This window comes from Agelaius phoeniceus, chromosome 8 (assembly GCF_051311805.1).
Source record: "Agelaius phoeniceus isolate bAgePho1 chromosome 8, bAgePho1.hap1, whole genome shotgun sequence".
NCBI classification, from domain to species: domain Eukaryota; kingdom Metazoa; phylum Chordata; class Aves; order Passeriformes; family Icteridae; genus Agelaius; species Agelaius phoeniceus.
In genome coordinates, this window is record NC_135272.1 from 21942650 (window position 1) to 21956395 (window position 13746).

At 41.9% G+C, this 13746-nt stretch overlaps 1 protein-coding gene across 1 annotated transcript in view; it reads left to right on the plus strand.

Annotated features, from left to right (window-relative positions):
• Positions 1-13746, plus strand: part of HFM1 (helicase for meiosis 1) — a 56927-nt gene that overhangs the window by 315 nt on the left and 42866 nt on the right. The window lies entirely within an intron of this gene.

Sequence of the window (13746 nt, forward strand, 5' to 3'; positions counted from 1 at the left end):
TTCCTCATTCGCATTAAAGCATTGTCTTTTCCCTAAAGTTTGCTTTGAAAGGCAAGGAATGGATGCACACAGAAATAGCTGCACTGCACACTGCAAAAGCTATAGAAAGCCAGAAAGACTGAAAGAAACTATAAGAGAAAAAAAATACCTTTTCCATATGAGAAATCTCTCCCTCCTAGATAAATTCAGCAAAACATAATTATTCATTGCCCTCCCACCACAAGAAAAACAGAACATGCTTATTTTGAAATGCTTATTCCCAAATTTTGGAAACACTACATAAAACTGTGAACTAATAAAGTCCACTAGTACTGTACAATAAAAAAACCCAAACTGATAATCCCTTTTCAGGAACAAAAGAGTGGCAGGGACTCCCAGGGCAGTAATACCAGTGATAAGTAAGACTGGAAGCAGCAGCTGACAGTTACTAAAACTGGTTCCATTGAAAAACTTTCCTTCCTTGTTACTTTGCCAAACCTTTAAAGATCTGGATGAACTTTTCCACACAGGGGAAACAAATTCCAAAAAACTCCTGATGAAAGGATTCATCTGTTTCAGCTGTGGAGCCAGAAATACATTTTGTCCCCAAAGAATTTGAGCTCCCTTTACTCTGTCATCCTTGTGCAACAACAGGGCCAAGAGGCAGGAGCCGTCTCTTTGGAGCTCCGTTTTTCTGCAGGAGCTTTAGTGCAGCGGGCCTGGGACGCTGCTGGAACGGGATTAGAGGCGGTTCCAGTCTCTCACAGGTAGGCACTCCCGCTGCTAGAGGTCAGCAGGCACATTGGCCTGTTCCCAACGCGCACCACCACGGCCTGAGCAGCAGCGCAAGCACGGCAAGCTAACACACAGAGCTGCCGTCCGCTGCAGGCGAGCGAGAGCCGGCACCCATCCGAACGCTGGTGCTGGCACCAGGGCCGCACCGAGCGGGAACAGCCCGAGCTCGGCACTGCCCTTACGGGACAGCCCCCGCCAGCCAGGCTCCGGGCCCGGCGCACGCCGCGGGCTTCCCCATCGGCCCCGGGGCTCACGGGACGCAGACGGGGCCCTTCGGCTCCCCGCGTGGAGCCGTCACTCAGCTCCACTCCGGCCGGCCAGGGGAGCCGCCCCCGCGGGGATGGCGGGCACCGAGGGGCGGAGGGTGCGCGGAGCGGGGCCCCCCAGAGGAGCGGCTCGGTGCCGGCTCGGCTCAGCTCGGCTCGGTTCGGTGCTGGGGCGGCAGGGGCGAGGCTGAGGGAGGGGGGGGGGAGGGAGCGGGGGGCACTCACGCGGACACCGGCGCGCGCCGGGGTTTCGCTGCCGCCACCTTTCGCGCCCGCGCGCCGCCGCCAATCCCGACCCTCGGCGGAAGCCGCGGCCGCGGCCAATGGCGGCGCCGGGCGGGGAAGAACGCGCTGCCATTGGCCGGAACGAGGGGCGGGGCCCTCCCGCAGCGGCGCGCGCGGGGCGGGGCGCGGCTGTGCCCCCGCCCCCCCCGAGGCCCGGCCCCGCTAGGAACGGGAGCAGCCCGCCGGGTCCTGTGCACCGGAACGGTGTTTGTGCCTTAGAGTTCGTTTGCTACCCGTGGTTATTGCGAAATAACTCAACCTCAAGTCCGCAGCAAATTCTTGTTCTCTGTAGGTTCGCTAAAAATTCAGTCAAATGACCCAGAGGCCAAGGAAGGCTCCACCCACACCATTGTAACGGAGCTTGGCTTGCAGCTTTGCCTTACTGCTGATTACACAGCGAAAAGGATCGCACAGAGTACAACATTACATTTGCACCTTGGCTCTGGTCTGCGCTGTAACTGCTGACCAGCAATGGGTAGGACTAGGAAACGTAGTGGAAATTTTGGAACTATTCACTGTAAGGTTTCCTGAGGTTTGGAGTAGTTGGATTTTACTGAAACTAATGCAGTTGTATGCTTGTAAATGAAAGAATTTAGCACTTCTTGGCTATTACCCATTTTTGGTCAATTTTTCTTTTTTTAAAGATAAAAAAGCTTCTTTTGTTGAAGAGTAGCTCCACTGCACTTGATAATACATAAATCTCTTCTTCACTACAATATGAACTGAAATAATCTTGTTTATTGCATAATTCAGGCAGAGATCTGTAACTGCAGCCCTTATAGCAAGCTGTACTTGGGTTAACAAATCGTTAAATGCAGAAACAGGTTCCACCACTTTTGTTAAGCTGCTCTTCCTATTACAAATTTTAGAAGGAGGGTGCTGAAATGAGTTGCTGAGCTGCTTTGTTGGTTTTAGTAGGTTTTGATTTGATGTGTGGGGTTTTCTTTTCCTACAGTTGTTCTCATTTGCACTTTCTATTTAGGGCTCTAAGAAGTCAGTGCAGCAGTTTGAGATTTAGCGAAGTTAATTTCAGTTAAGTGTGACTGAATTTAAAAGCAGATTATCCCAAACATTAATTAAATGAGGTATAATGACAAAATAATGTAGGCCAAATTCTGTTCTTTCTTTTATCCATGTAATCTTACAGAAGTTCAAAGGGCACCCTAAGCATTCATGAGTGCAGGTTTGTCCTAGTGCTAATGACAAGCAACATCATTCTAAATTAACCTCTTGGGACAATCTTACCTACAGCCATTTCTGAATACTGTTGAACCAGGAATTCTATCTGCCAGTTAATACTTGCAAAATAGCTGCTGATTATTTACAGGTTGCATACTTAGCTCTGCTGCCTCCTGGCCAGGTCAGAGTTTCATCCGCCTTCCTTGGCCTCCCTGCCTTGGAGTTGTCCTCATGTGGAATACCAAATCACCATTTCTATGCAGCTCCCATTATTGGCACTTCTCTGTCAGTCATATCCATGCTAACTTCCTCCTCATAACTTCAGTTGCACTTTCACATAGCAAGAAATCTGCTTTCTGTATGTCTTCTTATCAAGACCCTGTCTAGCTGTGGTTTCTTTCCCTGCAATGTCTCAATTCATCTTGGTTTCAACACTTAAAATTATTTTCATTTAGACCCAGGTCATTTATCTAGCTTGATCATTAGCTCCTCTCCATTTCCTCCTTTCTTATTGATCCAAATATGTTGTGCTCTCTCATGCCATCCTTCCAGTGATTCTGGTTCTCTATCATGTCAAATTTATATTTTTTTGTTCCCATGAGCATAACTGGCCTTACAGTATAATCTCATATTGTTTCTTAATTTATTGCCCCACCCTTTCTAGCCTGCCAGAAACGCCAGCCTTCATGCTTGCTTTCATTTGTCTTTTTACCTTCTTGTTTCTCCTCTGTTTAAGGAGGAAGTTAAGTCAAATTGGATATGACTGTTCTCATATCCTCTCAAAAGTCACCTCTTCATCAATGTTTTTCTGCATGTACATCTTCACAGGAGAGAGATTATATGTGCCATTTCCACTCCATTTCCTCAGTACTTGCTTAAGTACCTTCAGCTTATTTTTGCTCTAATTTGAATGAATTTAGAAAAAGTAAAGGTATAGCTTCTGCTTTGCATCTGCACAGCTTCTGTGCCTTTGCTGTAGCATGAGACACTCCCTGTTTGCTCTTGGCTTGGATAAGCAGAAACTCCTCCTTCACTCGTGGGGCAGAGAAGGCTCCATCTTCTCATTCAACACCGAGTGTCCAGTTCCAGCCTTGCACCATGGCAGGAACTTCTCAGAAGGAAAGAGAAGAAATGGCATTAACTAAAATTGACAAACAAAGCAGCACATATAATGCTCTGTGAGCCAAACTGCTGCACTGCCTTCTCTTGTGGCTTTATCTCCAGGTTGGAAATGAAGGGTGAGAAGCCAGATGACAAGCCAGGCCCGTGCAGAATGTTCCCTACGGCTGACAAGCAATGGCCAAAACCCACAGCTGGGAGCTTGCCAAGAAAGGATCCAAACATTGCTGTGTGATTGCATCCACTGCTGCCAGAATCTGCAGCTGAATCAAACTTTTGCTGTCTGCTGACAGGCCTAAAAGGATCTGTGCTGACACTAGAGCACATCTATTAACAGCTTCCTAGGTCAATTAAACCAGAAGCCTCCCTGTGTTTGTGCTGTCCTCCAGCCTTAGAAAAACAATAAGCAAGATCCAGGAAGGTAATTGATGAATTGTATCCAGCACAAACAGAGGCAGGAGATCCTTAATATCCTCTTGCTGCCAAGAATATCCATTCATAAATTAGAAACTTAAAATTAGAAGTCAGAAGCTATTTAGAAATGGGCAAATAAGAGCTGGTGTTGCCCTGTCAGTATTAGAAGCGTACATATACCCATATAGACAAAAGTCAATTTTAATGACAGTAGAGACTGTTAAATGTACTACTCAGTTTTCATTAGCCTAAATGACACATGCTTTCCTACTTCTAATTACTCTTTTTGTTAGCAATATGAGTCTATGGCAAAAGTTTGCTCTCTTTGGCACCAGGTTGAGACACATCTCTTCATGCTATTGTGCCCTTTAGGAATACTGTCAAATTCAATTATTCAGGACTCATGAGTCTTGCACTAACATGAAGAGATTGATTTGAAAACCATGAGACTTAAGTCCTTTTTTCTGTTTTTCAATTTCCATTTCTTAACCAGGAGAACTGAGATTGCCAGCTTTGCTCTCACATGCAGATGAGTGCAGCCCTAGAATAATGAACTCAGATGTGTCAGCGACTGTCTCTGCCAGCATTTTCTGATCAGCTGTATCTGAAATATCAAGAATTGTTGTGGTGTCAGAAAACATACCACAATAACAGTCTCTACAGCCTATTTAAAGGCAGTTAAAAATAGATAAAAAAATTACTTCAGGCAAAGACAGAGGAATTCTCAACCTTTTATAAACTGGGTCTCATTCAAACAAAGTATGTTTTAATAAAATCTATTGATATATACCTAATAAGGAATGTAGGCTCTCCTACACAATAGAAAAGTTGAAGAAGGCCAAGCTGAGTAAGCTGATGAGTTTCCTGTAACAGAAAGGGTTTGTGCAAACATTGACTTATAGACAGAGCACAGCTGTTAATGGTTACAATTTTTATCTGTATGTGCAAAGTGCTGAGAGTGGTTGGGCCATGGTGTGCATGGTTCTGATGCTCACATTGCAAGATGGATACTAAAAAAACAAAGAGAAGAGCTACAGAATGATCAGGAGTCAGAAAATGCAATGAAGAACTAAAAACCTTAACTTACCTACTGAATCAAAAAGATTGAAAGGTGAGTCAGTAACTGTATACATAAATGCACAAAAAGAATGTTGAATATCAGGGACATTTGAACCTGGCAGACCAAAATAAGAAGGAATAATGTCTAGTAGCTGGAATCAAGCAAAATAAAATAGTGTTCAGTATTGTCATAAAGTATTCCTTGGAATAGTTAAGGGCTGTCATTGATTACTTGGCTTTGGGTGTCTTCAGATTGAGAGCCAGTGCTTCCCTGGAAAACACAGGCTAGCCAAACATAGGCTGTGCTGTGTTTGAGTACAGCAGTGTATTCAGGGTTGAATACACTTGCCTGTAATTTACAGATCACACTATATACTTCCATAGTCTTCTTTAGACTTTATAAATAAATTTATGTACTTCGTAAACTCTCCAAAACATCTATAAATAATTCTCTTCTTCCTCCCACCCCAAGTTTAGCTTTACTTTCCATGTGTGTCTCATCTGTATATGACTATTTTGTCCCACTTGCACAGCACTGTGGCTGGATAAAATATCACTGACAGGTTAAGGAGGCACCCACTTCTTGTCTCAGCTGCTGAGACTGCACAACACCTCTCTGAGAAGTTTCTTAATTAGTGTCATGGCCCTCAATTTCATTTGACCTCTAGGAGAATGTGCTTCATCCAGTTCAGCTCTCTCTCTAGCTGCTCTGGGGTTGTGCTTCAGAGATTTTTCAACCTTTCAAAGAAAAGGGATAAAATCAAAGCTTTCCTCAGCAACAACAGTCTGTCTGAAGTAATTCAGGTGTTCTTGTAATTGCAGCAGCTTTTGTGATTGCTTACACCTAACAGAAGTATTTGGCTTGGCCAAACTGGTACCTGTGTAACTAAGAGCAAATCTGGCATCTTATGTGTATGAGCTGTGTGCTTTTCCTTTCCTCATGTTGTATATTGTCTCTTTGAATGTAGAGCTACAGTTTTCTGTGTTCTTTATATTTTATCAACACACAAGAATTTCCTCATGGTTAAATAAGAGATTCTGGTCTCCTAGTAGATATGCAGATAACACTGTGGTTTTGCTCTAGTAGCTGACTTAAAGCTGAATGTGCTAACTTCACTTACTGAATGATTGTGTTGTCATTGGGAATACTCACACATGTAAAATGAGTAGGATTTGGCCCTTTGGTCATATTTTTGTAATAAAAGATAAAATGAGATTTTTAGGAAACTGCAGCTTATGACCATAATATTTATGAGGCTGTCAAGACTGCACTGTAAAAATTCATATTATTTAATTCTTCACTCTGACACTAAAGCATCATTTCATTTATATGCAAATAGGAATATGCTGTTTCTTCACAGAAGAAGCTGTTTGAATTATTCAGATTTTATTAATAAAGCTTCATAAATAAGTATTTTTTCTACTCAATTGGTAGTGGCCAGGGGAGAGAATCTATTTATCAGATTTTGTTATTAGGAGCTTCATAACAAAATATGAAGATTTATGGAGTACATAATTAGACATTATGTGATTCTAATGGAAACACTAGGTTATCCAGATGAAATACTGTTTTCTTTATGCATTTCTCCTTGGCAGAGGCACTTTCTGGAGAATGGACAAAACCTGTCTCCATCACTAAGTTCTAAGAAATGCCCATGAAAGGCAGAGAAACTTAATACCTTTTTTTAATCATACACACTGAAACAATTTTGAATAAAAGAAGGTGTCTAAGAAAGACTATAAGAAATGCCAGGGAGAAGCAGGTAGAGAAAATGCCTCCTCTGGGCAGAGGGGCTGGGTTAGCAGCAGTGTGCTGCTGTTAGCAGCATGTGCCAGGTAGATAAGTGAGTTTGTGAGTGTGTGTAAATGGGCAGGCAGCTACCTGAAGGATCCTGCTTTGGATAACGCAACCACAGGGGCAAAGGATGTTCTGCATTGTCATTGTGGACATAATTATGGTCAGAGCAAAACTTAATAATGTAAATTAATTCTAGCCCTTTAACATGTGACCAGGTGTTTTGAATGAGAAAATTCCTAAAAAACCACCCACTTTTCATGCTAGCTTGTATAACCACTTATTTTATTTCTATAACATTGAATAAGACTTGAAAACACTACACCTAAAGTAGTCATTGCATCAATTTTTGAATAATAACTCTGTAATTTTAATTTCTGAAGTTTAATTAAAAAGAAAAAAGTCAATACAGTAATGATGAGCCTGATCACCCCCACCTGAGGCCTCTCCCCACCTTGCCCACCTCCCTATTTCAGCCCAGCCTGGGCTCATTGCCCTGGCTTTGGGTGATGTTGTAGGACTGCTGCTCTCTTACTCCTTCCAGGCCTTCTTGGCTGTGGGCTGGTGTCCTGGGCTGTCCCTGTGCCCAAGGAGGTGACAGAGGGCTCTGGGGGCTGTCTCCTCCCTGCCCTGCCCCTGCCTACACTGGAGGTCCTTCCCAGCCCTCCAAGATTATATTATCATTATTACAGGTAAATTTTACTGAGGAGGAAATGCCAGACTCTGTTCTCCTGTACTCTTCTCCTCCAGAGCAAAGATGTACAGCAGAGACTCTCCATGGAAGCCTTCCAGAGCAGGTAGGTTTTGGCCCAGGTGTTTCCAGCCTGGCGGCTCTTTGCACATAACTGGATGTGCTGCTGGTTCAGACTCCCAGGTTCTTTGGCCATAGGAAGCAAATATAGAAATTTAAATTGGGTGCCACATATCCTAGTCTGGGCAACTAGGCAACCTAATATTTAGGCTCTCACAGCCCAGGAGTAAATTGGAAGAATTCCTTGCTCTGGACTGTGATATATTTGTAATTTTCTCCTGTTGCCACTTCAATTTTTCCTTGGGGCAGAAACAGTAAAATCTGAGAAAAATTATTAATTTCTTGCAATCTCTCATACTGAAAGTAGTAATATTTCCAAGTCAGCTGCCACCAATACTACTGTAGTACTTGCCAGCCACTCTAGGAATAACAGTACTGAATTTGAATAAAGAGCCTTTTTTGGTTGTTTTTTGCTTTGGATTGTTTTCCCTTTCACTGAGAGGATAACATGCCTTGGAAAGGCTTTATTTTAAGTGTGTACTGGTGCACTGCAGAGCTTGTTCTGTATTAAATTCCAAGGATGAATTCTCTTGTGAGTAGTTTGCTGTGACTTGACTGATTCATTTATTTTTAAAGACAATTGTCTGGGGTTTTTTATTTTTCCTTTTTTTGTTGTTACTCTCAGCTACAGGTGATGAAATGAAAACTAGCTTCATTGTTATTATATGAAAAACTACAATGAGGTGACTTTTCTAATGCCAGAATAAGGTGGTAACTTCTGTGGGCTGGCAGAGGAACAAGTTGAAGTTTTCTGTGGCTTCAGCCCCACGTGTCAGGATACAGCAGAAGGCTTTTCTCAAACTGGTACAGGGAAGGCAGGGATGTGATCATGTGGAAAGGCAGTTCTGCTTCTCTTCCTCCCTGCATGGAAAAGCATGCCATGTTTCTAGTCTGCTGTGACCTCTGGCCCATACATGGGAGCCATGTTCTCCTTGTTACCAAGGTCCATGTTCAGGTGTCTCAGACAAGCCCTCTCCAGGCAGGTGAGGCAATGGACCAAATAGCACATATGGCTGCATCTGGAATAGACAGGACACTCACTTAAAAAGGAACCCTTTTGAGCCCTCAACTGCCTCAATCTTCTAATGTTCCTTTAAGCACAGAAACTCACCTAGAATACTTTATTTTGTGACACTGCCTTGCCTATATCTGGTTGCTTGCTGTCTGCTGTAGTATGTTTTTTGTGGGGAGGCATACAGGACATTAGTTGTTCCAAAATTGTTCCTACGCACCACCATTTCTGGAGTTTGTGGATCCCTTTTGTATCCTCGGTGAGGAAATATTTTAGTGCTGTAATTTGGTGTGAGCATGCTCCAAGTAGTGGGTTTTTGCTGCACATGAGCTTTCCATGGAGACTTTTGGTGACTACATTCTGGTTTTAGTTCTGTTCTTCACTCTGTGGTATGCAAGCCACAGGACCATATGGTATAGCTACAGAAATATGTGTGCTCATTACAAAACTGCTTCCTATTACAGCTACAAAATATGGAAACTATGAGTTAAATTGATCAAAAGTTATGTCACTATTCAAGAAAGCAGCAAGCCCAAAACACTTACCTGTGAAAATGGAAATGTTGTTTTCTAATAGGCATTTCTAAAATATCTAATGTTAAGAAGGAAACTGGAAAATAATTTACTTCACAAGTAGCACAGGGAGTATTCCAGGTATTTTGCCGAACTGAAAATAGATTTTCTGCTAGCATTCCCTGAAAGGGGCATGAGGGATGCAATGGCTGCTGTTCATATTTTGTCCATAGGAGTTGTCAGCTACCTAGTGACAAATGCATGTATTCAACAAACACAGGATGTTGAAATGTCCCTGGTTTTGGTACAAATGTGGTAGCAAACTGGCCTTTATGCAAGTCCATGGCATTCTCAGATGTTGCTCTCTGTCACTGAAATCTCTTGTATTCTCTCTTTTGACCCTCTGTTAACTGAAATTTGTATCAAAGTACAAGGAGTCATTTAGAAACAGGTATTATCATAGGAATTTTGAAAACAAATGGGAAAGCAATAGGATTGGATGGAAGGACTGAGAAAAGGATTTTTTACAGATAGCAGAAGCAGTTTTGTAACCAATGCTGGTAAAACTCTAACAAAGGACAGAACAGACCGGAGCCAGTGGTGCTTAATGAGGGGGTGGGAACTCACAGGAGCATCACAGAGCTCATTTGGAGTGACTGGAGAGAGATGAAGTCTTGGTGTTTGTTCTTCTAGCAAGGACCTAAAGCTGTTGTGGAAACACACAGCTTAGCAGGGTGTCTTCCTTCAGAGATTTGAGTAGGGAAAGGAAATAAGGCAACTGTAATGCCTCCCTCTGCTATGAACACTGCCTTTCATGCCAGAAGAAAGGCACAGCCTCTCAGCCTTTCTGATCCCTATTATATTCAATATTCGTATAGCCACAGGCTTTGTGTCCTAACCATTCCCTCTCAACTCAGAAAACTCAATTTCCTCTTGTTTTTATCCAAAATACATCCTTTCGGCACAGTCAGGGGTATTGTGTTGTAGATGGTCTGTTTATCCCAGTGCATTCTTGCATAGCACTGACCAATGGGACCTTATTCTCTGCTGACTTTATCTGCATTTGCATATATACAATGCAAACAAAGCTGTATGTAACAGTTTTACTTGATGGCATTTGATATCCACACAGCTCTGATGAAAGTTACTTCCTAAGGAGAGGTGGAATGAAAAGTCCAGCCTTAGATGAAAAGGTAGTCTGGAGAAAATCCGTGGAGGAAAACAAGGAGAGACATTTCTTAACAGAGCCTGCAATCAATGAAGAGCTGGTAGGGATAGCTGAAGATGAAAACTGACATAATTTTACATTAAAATTGGCCTTTAGAGGATTAATTTTAATGTTTCTGCAGGGTGCTTATACTGAGAAACACTGAGGTCAAAATACAAGTATTTCAAATTAGGAAAGCAAACAGCTTCGATGATAGCTTGAAATGATCAGATTTCTTAATGGGAGACTTCAGTGAGGATGAAATGATGGTAAAAAATAGATTGCTAAAGCAATGAGAGCAGTAATGTGCAGCCACAGGAGAATCAGGGTGTGGAAGAAAGCCAGGGTCAAGGATGAAGCCAGCATCCCAGCCAGCAGGGACAGCCAATAGGTCAGGCTGGAGCAAAACAAGAGAGGGAGCAGCACATGTATAATAAATGTGATAGGCAGGGCCAAATCCTGCCCGAGCCTGCATCAGTACAACTTCAATGGCTGAAACCTCTTAACACAATGTCACTTCCAATATGATCTAACAACATATATGCAGGCTTTTATTTAAATCAGTGCACAAGACTAGACTTTCCACTTTCCTGTGCTGTTTCTAGGCAATGGTAACTTCATTGTTTCACTGCTATTACTTTGGGGTCTTAGCTGAATTTCTTCTCTTGTGTATCTTCTATGAGTAAAAATTCACCTGTTTGTTACTGGCCTTCTGTTTTAGCAAGACTAAATTCTTCAAGTTAAAAGATCATTTTAGGAAAGCATGATATTGTTCTCTATTTCTTGAACAGTTTTATTCCGATTTTAAAACAGAATTCTTTGTGCATTGTACCCACTGATCCTCATTTTAAAAAATTAGAGGTTGTTTTTCTTTGTTTTTCTTTTGCTATGCTGCTTAGTATTCATGCTCTCCATATTTTGGCATCAGTGGTTTACAAAAAGGCGATAAAGAGGAGAGTCAGCTCCCAGAATTAATAAGCTGGAAAACTGACTTTGTTTGAAACACCTTTCTTGTCATATCTTTTATACTTGTAGCATTTATATTATTTTTGAAGTCGTCACTGATGTGAGAACAGTTATTTTAATCTAACACTTAGCTTTCCAGACAAGTAAAACTGTGCCCACTTATCTGTAAATATGCATGCACAAGGATTTACTGCTCTAAACCCAGAAGAAATTACAGGTATTTATGTTTTTGAACTGTAGCTTTTAAACTCTAGTTCTTTTTTTTCATTGTTTGGCAAAAAAAGAAACAAACCCCTATGGGTGATGTTACAAATAAAAATCAAAAGATTGCAAATCTCTAAAAGCTGCCACATCCCTGCTCCAAAACTCTAGGCTTTAGTTACTCCTTTTAATGTATACTTTCTCTTAGCTTAGCCTTGTAGAGTAGACTGTATTTCCTCCTCGTTTCCATCAGTATAACGGAGGTGGAGTTAACCCTTAGCTCATAAAATGGGACTGTCTGGGGTTTCCCTAAGCCTGCGCTTTCCTCCCAAGAGCTGCCAGCCCAGGAGCAGGGAGCCGGGGTTCCCGAGAGCAGGGTTCCACAACTGCATGCAGGAGGAGGAGGAGGAAACGCACACAGGAGAGAGAATCTGTGTTTGCCCGGCCGGCAGCACCCTGGTGGAGCTGTGCCGGCATCCCGGTGGGCACAGGGAGCGCCCTCCCACCGGAGCACTCTGTCAGAGGGAAGTGCCATACCGAAAGGAGAGTCATGCATATGTCACTTAAGGCAGCTAGCTTAAAATATTAACAAGGAGGACAGAGCTGTGGTAAGGAGAGTTCTTTTAGAAAATTGCCTGTGGACTGTATTTTAATGTACTGAAGCTGTTCCCTCAAGCTATTTTACACAATACCCAGTTTTCTTGACTTTCAGAAGTACTAATAATTCAATGGATGCAGAATCACAGAAAGCTCCTGAACTCATACTCTCCTCTAGTGCCTTGAAGTCCTATTTTCAGCTAGTGGTTCAGAACTATAGAGCATTGCAAAGGGGTACAAAACTCTGGTGTTAACTGATACCTCCTTTGAAAGAAATTAATTTTAAACCAGAGAAACTGGATGTATATGAATGAAATTTTGTTTCTTTTTCCTGAGAGCTGGTAGATTACTAACCTGGATGCTTGGTTTAACTCAACAATTATAGTAATGAAATTCAGCGTTGTCTTTTGTGTTTGGTATCAGGGGTTTTTTTTCCTCTCTTTTCCAATATTTCTGTAGATATTTCTTGAGGGTTGTTATGCTTAAAATAGAATAAAATTTCTTGAAACACTGTAACATGAATAGAAATAATGTAAGTAGCAAGCCCCTGTCCCCAGTTTAATATGAGGATAGTGCTTTTTTAATCCTCTCCAAAAATATGGCACACAATTCCTTGTATAATGTCAAAATATATGTTAGAAATACCATTTTGTGAAAATTTCAGTTGTATAGGACTTGAGATACATGCTGCATACTGTCTAGCTATATAAATCATCAGAAGAAAATTGTTTTTATGACAATAGCAAATAACATTGCTGAGATTTTTCACTATTAATGTAAAACTAGGAAAAATTTGGATCATGTAAAAATATAACTGAAATGTTTGAAAATCCTGCACCTAAAAATCTAATTTTAATGCCTTTTTCTACAAGACTGTTCTGAATGAATTAGAAATTACTGAAGTACTGTTGAAGCAAAGCCACAATCTGCTGAATTTTTACCATAATAAGAGTATTCCACTTGAAGATAGAAACTTGGCCCAAGGTTTTTATGGAAGTTTAGTTCTGTTTAGTGCTAGAGGCATGTTTCATGCCCTCAGTGTCAGATAAAAAGGACCAGGTGACACCCAAACTGTGTTTTCAAACCTTGAAATAGACACAATCCACACCTGTGAGCTAATGACAAAGCAGAAAGACTGTGGAAGACAAATTCCTTTTAATCTTTGGGAAACAGATGACAAGAACCAGTAGTAACAACCTTGATTAAAAGCTTGGAACACATTTGGAGAAATAGGAATTTTCTTTTGAAACATGAAATACCTGTAAATAAGATCTGTAACCAGATCTTTCTTTTCGTGCTGACCTAGGCAGGTGCTACAGAAGGGGCTTCAAGGTCCAGATGCCCCTCTCAGGAGCCCCAGCCGCTCTTGGAGCCCTTTCCTATGTTTTTTGGGGTTTTCTGGTTTTGGGGATTTTTTTTTTGAGTAAACTTCCTCTGTTTTTCTGCTGTCTCCTGTTTTATTGCAGAGTTGTTATTGTGGTGATAGATCTCAGCTCCATCGGGATAACTGCCTTGTGCCTCTGCTCTCCTCTGCCATCTGGAAAACAGT